The sequence below is a fragment of the Heterocephalus glaber genome, unplaced genomic scaffold, assembly GCF_053883595.1.
Source record: "Heterocephalus glaber isolate CG9 unplaced genomic scaffold, H.glaber_assembly_v1.0 deba00001431, whole genome shotgun sequence".
NCBI lineage: Eukaryota > Metazoa > Chordata > Mammalia > Rodentia > Bathyergidae > Heterocephalus > Heterocephalus glaber.
The window spans coordinates 3,842,584-3,852,937 of record NW_028258295.1 but is presented as its reverse complement, the minus strand read 5'-3'; the positions used below and the strand labels follow the sequence as shown (position 1 = coordinate 3,852,937).

Genomic DNA, 10,354 nt, shown 5'->3' with positions numbered 1-10,354 from the left:
AAAGAAATGCACATATTTAATGTGCACGATTTGATAAGTTTGGATATATGCAAACACTAGTGATACCACCACCACAATCAAGGTAAGCAATATATGTATCACATCCCATAGTGTCCTTAGGTAGCTCAATGCTTCACATGCTACCTACCATTTTAAATTTTGAAGTACACAATACCACGTTGCTAACTACAGGCAGGCGTTACACTGTCATGTACAGAATATCTTTAAAACTTGCTCATCTAATAGAAATGAAAATTTAAACCCATGATGAAACTCCTCCCTGTTTATCCTCACCTTCCAGCCCCTGGTAACTAGTATTCTGCTCTCTGCTTCTATGAGATTGCCTGTTACAGATGCCTCATATAAGTAGAATAATGTAGCATTATCCTTTTGTGACCGGCTCATTTCACTTACAGTATTATCCACTGGGTTCTGCCTATTGTTTCAAATAAAAGATTTCCCTTGAGGAACAAAAATATCTTTGAATTTTTATGTAAAAAATGATGACTCAAAACCATCCTAAGATTGCTAGAGTAGACATGGAATTTTTGTTTCAGTAAATTTTTACTAGATTGATAGAGTAAAAGAGTGGAATAATCATAGTTTTCCCAGTTCAGTAAAGTATTTGTTAAATCTTTTGTAGTCTTGCAGACATGACGGAGTTATGTGTTTTAAGTAAAGAGTAGAGAAGAACATTTCATAGTCAGATGAACTTGGGTAACATCTAAAAACTAATGAGAAAGTCAAAACTTCATTCTTTTCTTTTGAACTCAAGACCTTGTGCTTACCAGGTACGCACTGTGCCGCTGAGCTACATCCCTGGCCCTCTTTATTCTTTATTCCACAAGATATACACTTAGTCTTGTCTTGAAAATAGCATTCTGTCAGTAACTTAGATAATTCCATACAAGTAAATATATTTATAGAAAATAATAATGAATATTTATATGAAGAAAACCATCCAAGAAAATATTTTAGGCCGTGAAAGGGAAATGCATTAAAATTTTAAAAATTATTATTGAAAGGTTCCTGAGAGCATTCAGGATAGAGATAAATTAAGCAGAATCTTTGCCCTCTAAAATATTTCAATCCAGAAGGGCCAAGGAGGCAGACTTGACAGTGGGATAAATGTCTTAGCAAGGCAGGTCCTGCAGAAACATAGTTATTATGGTGTGGGTGCAGAGTAGGGCTCAGTGAAAGGTTTTGAAGAGAAACGAAGTTTTTCCTCTTTTTTCTCCTAACAATTATCACAGGATATAACTATTGCCCCAAAGGACCTTTGGTCCACCCTCAGTTTTAATTCATAATGTTTCTTCAGTTTCTCTTTCCATTCTTCTTTATCCCATGAAAGCTTAATTAAAAGTTAAGGTCCTTCAGTTAAGATATTTCAAAGTGACATCCCACTTAAAAATACCATTTTCTATCTGCCCATGAACACGTTCATTATGTTCATATGTGACACATACTTAATTCTGTATGATTTTGAGTAATTTACTACCTTTTCTTCTGCACTAATTGTAAATTCAATATAGTTCAGGATATAGTGCCTGCCATAGTAAGTCTCAATACAAATATGGTTGGTAAAATTGTTTGGAGAATAGACACAAGCACACAGTGATAAACGTAAACATATTATATACTTAAAATGTACCAACACAAGAATTTAAGGAAAAAAAATTGTTTGGAGAAATTTAGGGATAAGTTAACATAGATTCAAACCAACTAAACAAGGCCTTCACACTTTCTGAGTTGAAATGAGTAAACAAAGAATTATTTGCTATAATTTTATATTTCAGGGGAAAAGAGATAATAAGGGATCCTGTGCTCATCAGAGAGTGTGGCTCTTAGATTGAGGATAGGTAGAGACAGAAAAGTATTCCTGTGTATCTTTATTAGCACTGGAGGGAAAATCCAGCTAAAGATTATAAGGTTTTAAAAGTTATGGTTGGGACTCAGACATACCCTCCTTCTTCCCAGAGAGTTCAGTTTGGGATATTTTTCTTCTCCACTGCTTTACCCAGAAAAACAGAGATGTTAGGAAGTGACAGATCAAAGGTACCCTTTGAGTCACTAATCCAGTTTCCTGATGAAGCTGATGCCCAAACCAGTGAGGCTTTCTGTAAAGATTGGTTAATGTGTGGATTTTATATGTTGGATATAGACAATAAGAGTCTGATTAGGAATAAACAACTTAATGATCTCCCACTAGAATCTTACCCCACAAGCATCAACTCTGGGGAAAATCAACAATTAGATTTTCCCTTTCACACCATTGGTTCTCAAGTGTTTAGTATCATGACACATATGTAAAGCCACGTTCTTGTTTGATCATGGATGAAATAAACAATGTGAGAGATATTGTTAGAAATCTAGTGAGTTTCATGTCAAGACATTAAAATATTCAAAATTTCAGGAAGTTTCTAGGGCATACATTAAGTGAATTGTCTAAAGTGATTTATCACAAGAGGAGATAGAAATGGAAAGATAGCCACCAATGCCTGTAATATTTGAAAGTTTTTATTTTCATTGATCTGTACTATTCATTTTAACATAATATGATATATTCACAAAACAATCATTAAGGAATATCTTACCTTAGAGACTGAACGAAAGAAGTTTTAATTCCGTTCCCAAAGTAAAATATTTTAGATACTACCAAAAACCCCCAAGGAGTGCTTAGCAAGATTAAGAAAGAGAAATAAGGGCTATTTTTCCTCCTTAAAATAAGAGAAAGGTTGAAGAACAGTGAATAAAAATATGTTTGCTGAAATTGTTTGAAGAAGTTTAGTGATAAGTTAATAGAGTGAAACCATATATTAAACAAAATAATTTCATACTAGAGTATTTGTGAATAGTATTATGTTGAATATTTTTACTGAACATTAATCAAATGTATAAATTTAACAATAATTGATATACATTTTCTTAAGTAAACTTGCTTTGGAATATTTTTTAATTTTGTTAGGTGTGCAGTTTAATGTGTGTTTTAAAAGTTTATTTTAAAAAATACTTTGGTTATACCTTGTAAATTTTGAGGAGTAAAAACATACTAGCAGAATAATTCATAAACCTCATGAAAAACTTTGCTCATCGATCATGAATAAACCTGAGACCTAGAAATATTATGCAGTCATGGTACAATTATTATTCTCAAGAATTTGATGATTTTTAGAAGTATAGCATGCCTGAATATTCATTAATAGTAAGAAATAGCAAAAAAGAAAGGAGGCATCCTCATTACTAGATTTTGATGAATCATAAGTATTCCTTATTAGAACTTGGAATAGTGAAAAATGCATTAGAATGAAACATTTCTGTTTGTTATTGAAAGCAGTGTGAAATTTAGAAAGATGAAACTGAGTGGAGTCCAAAGCTATTTCAGAATGAGGAAGCCTCAAGCATGATGGCAAAGCTATAGGAAGGAGCAGAGAATTATTAGGATACTACAAGGACTACTCCATCCAGCCTGATAGTCACCTTTCTGGTGGATCTGTACATTTAGTAATATATTGCATATTTCCTCATACATTACACATTTTATTTTAATCACAATGAGCAGTATTAAAGTTCTTGGATGCAATGCTAAATCAAATGTTAAACTCTAGAGAGGAACATAAGTATCATCTATTAAATATTGGAAAATACTTCAATTGGTAATTTAAATTTAAATTTAAAAATATTTGTCTATAAATTTTAGAGAATGCTTAATAAATTCTTATTATTCTTGTTATTCTCTCTTCCTCAACAACAAAAAAGGTCCTGTATCTTAGTCTGGCCCAATGCCATCTAAATCATCCAGCATTTCTCAATCCCTCTTGCATCTGGGTTTGTCTGTGTAACTAGGCTCTAACCAAAGAGATAGAGGTGGAAGTGAGGTCTGTCACCACCAGGAACTGTTCTTCAGGTTTGAGGACATTTCCTTCTCCTTCCATATATTCCGGGCTAATAGTGAAATGAAGGAAATCTGCAGTGATTCTTTGATAGCAAACATGAAACCCTGTAAAACAGAAATATAAAAGAAATATATTTCTCTGATGAATCACAGAACCACCCCAAAATAATAAACTTTTGGCTGAAGTCAACATGGTATGTGTACACATATGTGTAAGTGTGTGCATACCTACACCCATGTGTGGGTGTGAAGCACAAAGAAACCTAACCATAAATACTACAGAAGGCAAAAACTATTTCTGAGTATAATTATCTCTAGGGACATTTTGATGTTCCCCAAAATGGTAATTATAAGGGAATAACTATTTTCATTTGGAAATTAATACATGCTTTTATCAGTGAAATACAAATCAATGCAAGACTATGAAAGAAAAAACTGTTTGAGAAAATTATTCAAGTTAAAAACACTGCTTAGTGTTATAATGTAGGCATTCTATCATGTCCTTCCTTTTCATTTATTAAAACTTTGATTAAATGTATTCTTCTATAAACTTAGGTTATATATCATATATATTCATAATATTATTTTTATTGTAGCAGCTTTTCTTCTTATGTTAGATCTCAGGATCTGTTTTGGAATCTAGTGTCTAGGTTAATATACCAACAGCTTATTTTCTCACAATTCTCAGAATAATTAGCAACAGTTCAGATATTTCTATTATAATTTTTAATTGTTTTGTGTATACTTATTTTTGAAATATAACAAAATTGCACAAATAAAAATGTATATGTATTGTCATTAACATGAAAAAATTTTGTGGCTGTTGTTTAATACCCAGAGTAATAAACATAAGAACATATACACACAAACTTTTTACAACCGATTAATACAGTACAATTTCAATATTCACTTATTTCACATAGTTGCATGTACTCATATATGTATCACATAAATATATACCAATAAACAGATAGATACAGGCATATAGAATGTTTGTAGGATAAAATAATGAGATGTGAAGATAAGGGATTAGAACATAGAAAATTAAGAATTCTGCTTGTTTTCAAAGAAGGAAAGAGTCTCACTTCTCACTAATAGTTTTATTTTACAGAGTGAGATAGAGGCAACCTTGCTTTAATGTGTTCATGTGACATATTTGAGGGCAAGCTGAGGACAAACCAAGCATTGTTTTATACCTTTTAGATGAGACAAGTGATTTTACAAATGCATCTGATCCAGGTGAAATGTTCATACTGTGTTAAAGATGAATAAATAGCTCTGTGTTGTGCTTCCGGGCACACTGTAGCAGAGGGTGACAAGAAATAATATGATGCTATTTGCAGGTGTTCATGCTGTCTCAATGCAGCTCTTTGTGAAGGCTTACAAGCTTAGAGGCTTCAGGAAGAGTACAGCCAAGACTTGCTATTTACAAGTGGCCCTAAAATCAAATGGATGCATGTGATGGCCAAGAGGCTACTGTTAGGCAGACATAAGAAAATTCATTACAAATCTAAGGCATGAGAGCTACGGAGTTTTGATCTTGAGAACAATTGTCTCCCAGGAGCACCACCTCAAGGTTTCTAGTTGGAGTCTCTGTCTGCAAGGTGACATATAGAGTCTCAATTTGAAAAAACGGAAATGTATTTGTCAAAATACATGTTTCTCAGTCCATAGAAAATAAGGCATTCATTTTTAGATGTTTGTAAGTTCTTTATATATTCTAGATAGTAGATCTTTGTCTGCAGAACATCTGATAAAATTTTTTTCCTACATTGTGGGTTGTCTCTTCACTCTGTTGGTGGTTTCTTTTGCTGTGCTGAAGCTTTTCAATAAGATGAGATCCCAGTTGTTGATTCTTTGTGCTAGTTCACATGCAACTGATGTTTTGTTCATGAAGTCTTTTCCTACACCAATGTTTTCAAGAGTTCTACCTAAACTATTTTTTAGATGGTTTAGTGTTTCTCCTTTAATATTTACATCTTTGATCCATTTTGATATTAGTTTAGTGTACTATCCGAGATATATGTCTACTTTTAATCTTTGCCAAGTTGAAACTCAGTTTTTCAAGCACCACTTATTAAATAGTCTATCCTTACTCCAGTGAGGGTGTTTGGTACCTTTGTCAAAAATGAGGTAGCTGAGTTTGTCTGTTGTTTCTGCATCTTTGAATCTATTCCACTGATCCTTGGGTCTGTTTCTTTGTCTGTAGCACACTATTTTTATCACACTAGCTTTGTAGCATAGTTTCAAGTTGGGGGTTGAGATACCCCCTGCCTGATCTTTGTTGTCTAGAATTGCTTTTGCTATTCTAGGTCTCTTCTTGTTCCAAATGAATTTTTGGATTATTTCCTCAAGTTCTGTGAAATACACTATTGGAATTTCAACTGGGATGGCACTGAATCTATATAGAAGTTTAGCAAGTATGGCCATTTTCACTAGATGAGTTCTTCTTACTCATGAGCAAAGGACATCTTTCCATTGTCTGATATTCTCTTCAATCTCTTTTTAAGAATAGAAAGTGAGTTTTGTGTAGCAGAGGTATTTGTCATTAGAGAGGAAAAAACTGTGTCAACTTTAAGTTTTCCATGTGAATGAGGAACCCATATGAATGGAATAGTAAATGAATATCAGTTCTAAATCAGAGATACTATACATGTGGGTGGAAATATTTTTAAAAGCAATGTCTCCTTGGAATATGGAAAAAGGAATATATAATTGTCAGGATATTAGAGGTTGTAGCATCATCCTGAGAATGTTACATAGATACACATAAAAGAATGTTTCTAACATAGCTGTAACTGTTTATTATTGCCGATGTCTTTCAATATGCTGCTATCTCCTTCATGGTAGGAAAAGTTTTATCTCCCATATTGTACCCGCATATTACCTAACACAGTCCTACACACTTTGTAAATATTAGGGGCAATATTGTGTATATTCCAAATGGTAAAAATTATTTATTTTAGAGATCACATTTTCAAAAATGCTTGCAAAAAATTTAATATAGAAGGCTGGGTACATAAACTATTGAAACAAGAGAATTTGAAGCATATATATTTCTTTACTGAATTTATATAAATATTATTAAAAAAGAGCCATATTTCATACACATAAAGCATAATGAAAACATGGAGGCATTTGAAATTTATAAAGTTGAGATATAAATTGTTCTGGGTAGGTGGATGCTAGGCCATCCTAAAGAACTGCTATCCTATGTGGGTTTTAGTCCATCAATCTACCTGTACCCTTGGTACTTTGCATCCAAATAATTAAGTAGTAGCAGAAATTACAAGATCTGTGGACACGTATTGTTGTCTCTGGATTATTTCTTTACCATTGATGCAGAAATATATTTTTATAAAAGCAAAATACTCTATTTCATAGGAAACTTCTTTTGTCAAGGATGTTTTTAGGGCAAATCTAACATCCTTATTCCTCAGGCTACAGATCAGGGGGTTGACCATGGGAACAAGAATGGTATAGAACACAGAGGACACTTTCCCTTGGTCTATGGAGCTGACTGAGGTGGGCTGCAGGTACATGAATGCTAGAGAACCAAAGAACATAGCAACTGCTGAGATGTGGGAGCTGGAAGTCCTGAAGGCTTTGTACCTGCCCTCAGTGCAGCAAATGCAGAGGATGTGGCTATGATAAAGACCTAGGAGGTAAGTATGGTCAGACTTGGAAGAAGAATATTAAAAACACTGAAGCACAGAACCACTAGCTCATTAATAAAAGCACTGGAGCAGGAGAGTTCCAGTAGTGGGAAAAGGTCACAGAAGTAGCAGTTTATTACATCAGCCTTGTAAAAATCCACTCTCAGCATGCAAACCGTGTGGCACCAACCGAGCCCACGCTAAACACCCTAGCAGCCATCCAGCAACACACTTGAGAAGACATGGTAACATGGTAGAGCAAGGGGCTACATGTGGCAATATAGCGGTCATAAGCCACTGGAGAAAGCATGTGACACTCTGATATAACAAAAACCCAAAAAGAAGTAGAGTTGAATGATGCATTCAGGGTAGGAGATGACATTCTTCTCCACCACAAAGTTCACCAGCATTTTGGGGGTAAGGAGAGTGGAATGGCAGAGGTCATTGAAGGACAGACTGCTGAGGAGATTGTACATGGAGGTGTGCAGGTGAGAACTGAGCCCAATCAGGATGATCATGTCCAGGTTTCCCACCACTGTGAACACATAGATTCCCAGGAAGAGGAGGAAGAGGGGCAGCTGGAGCTCTGGTTTCTCTGTTAACCCAGTGAGGATGAAGTCAGTCACTGAAGAATGAGTTTCTTGTGTCATTTCTTTCTGCTTATCTATGTAGGAAGGGAAGAAAATTTTTGAAATTAGTATTTATGTCTGAACAATGAAGTGTGAAACATAATTTTATTCTTTTCATCCAGGTATCTCCAATTTTCTCCCAACTTCTCACCTAAATATATCAACAACCTTGAGATTCCCATGGGACTTGTAAATATATAGCACATAGAACTATCTTTTTTTTGTTTCATTCTGTAAGAGTGATTATTGATAGCAAGTTATTGAACACTCAAAATGTAATTTCTACTAACTTATTTGATGTGCTCCCCCGACTATCTTTGATTAATTATTTTCTCACCTCCTGTGGGACAAAAATATTCTTTATCATTAAAATAGCAGCATCCACAAAAAACCTCACTCAATGTCACACATAATGGTGAAAGACTAAGATTTTCCCCTACATTACTGAACCATAAAAGTTGTTCACTCCCGGATTGTCACTCCACAGTATACCAGAGAACCCAGTTAGAAAAATCAGGCTACAAAATTAAATAAAAGTCATCCATATTAGAAAGTAAGAATTCATTATTCTTTCATTCTATTTGTAAATGTCATAATCTTACATAGAAAAAATGTGAGACAATCTATGAAAAAAAAGACTAATAGAACTAAAATTAAGCACCATCATAGAATGTAAGGTCTAAATATAAACTCAATTGTACTTTTATATCTTTGCAATGAATAATAAAATGTCCACTAGAGGTAGCATGAATGGATGAAATCCTTAGAATAAATTTAAAATGGAAGTGGAGGCTGTCACACATAAAATTACAAAACATTTTTGAACAGTACTAACGTCTTTCCTATAGAGAAAGACATCGCTGTTGATGAACAAAAAGAATCAATATTGTGAAACCTGAAATATTTTCTAAATTAATCAACAAATTCAGTGTAATTCCTATCAAAATGTACACTGTGATATTTACACATATTAACAGAAGGATCATAAAACCTCTGTAAAAAGACAAGGACCCTAGACTAATCAAATCAAACTTGAAAGATAAATGTCAGATTTGAGGTGCACATTCCCTTATCTATAAATTTACTTCAAATTTCCAGTGACCATGACACTTTGGAGTCATTATCATTGTGCACATACAGATCAATGGAATAGAGGTGACAGTCCAGAAATAAACTCACGTCCATGATAAACTCAGTTGTTATAAGTGTTTTATGATAATGCAATGGGAAAATGATAATTGTTTCAACAATGACGCTGAAATGGACAACTCAATAAGTACACATATAAGAATTAGTTTGGATGGGCCGGGGATTTAGCTCAGTGGTTCTCCCTCCTGCCTCGCAAGCGCAAGGATCTGAGTTCAATCCCCGGTACCAAAATTAAAAAAAAGAATTAGTTTGGAACTCTGCCACACCATTCTCAGAAATTTACTCTAAATGGGTCATATGAATAAATAAAAGATCTAACACTCTAAAAACATCGGGGAAAGAAAACTACAAGACTAAATATTTGCAACCTTGGCTTTGATGATACTTTCGTAGATGAGATACCAAAACAAGAGGCTAAAATTAGAAAAAATAGTAAAGTGTGCAACATGAAAAATTTAAATATTGTGCTTTAAAGAACCCCATCCAGAAATTTAAAAGCAACATATAAAACAAAATAATTTTTTTCAAATAATTGAACTGAAGAAATGAACTGAGAATGTATTTTAAAATTTCTTATAATTTAACAATTTAATGGAAAAATAGTCCAGTTTTAAAATGGCCCAGTATCTGAATAAACATTCTCATATTTGAGATACATAAATTATCAAAAAGAAATGAAAACATTTTCATCAAGGACATACCCTCAGCTGTGCAAGTGCCCTAGATAAGAAAACAATATTTAAATGTTTAAGATATGTTAAATTGTATATGAGCACACAATTACAACAATTTAACAGTGACAACATAAGCAAAATATTTACTATGAGTGTTCAAAATAAAGAAATAAATGATGTAGAATCTCCACTCCTTAGATTTTACAATCTGGAAGGGGTTAGGGAGACAGAATAGACAATGAAACAAATACCATGGTGAGATAGGTCCACAGGAACAAAGCTATCATGGTGCTGGTGAAGAGTGGGGGTCAAGGAAGACTGCTGAAGAGAAACACAATGAAGCTTTCTTCATGA

At 33.7% G+C, this 10,354-nt stretch overlaps 1 pseudogene across 1 annotated transcript; it reads right to left on the bottom strand.

Moving 5' to 3' along the window:
• Positions 1-6,908: 6,908 nt before the first annotated feature.
• On the bottom strand, positions 6,909-10,354 carry LOC106008305 (olfactory receptor 8G50-like; annotated as a pseudogene). Its single transcript, XR_015451793.1, has 2 exons — positions 10,252-10,354; positions 6,909-8,212 (listed from the first exon to the last, which is right to left on the bottom strand). The product of XR_015451793.1 is annotated as an olfactory receptor 8G50-like (transcript).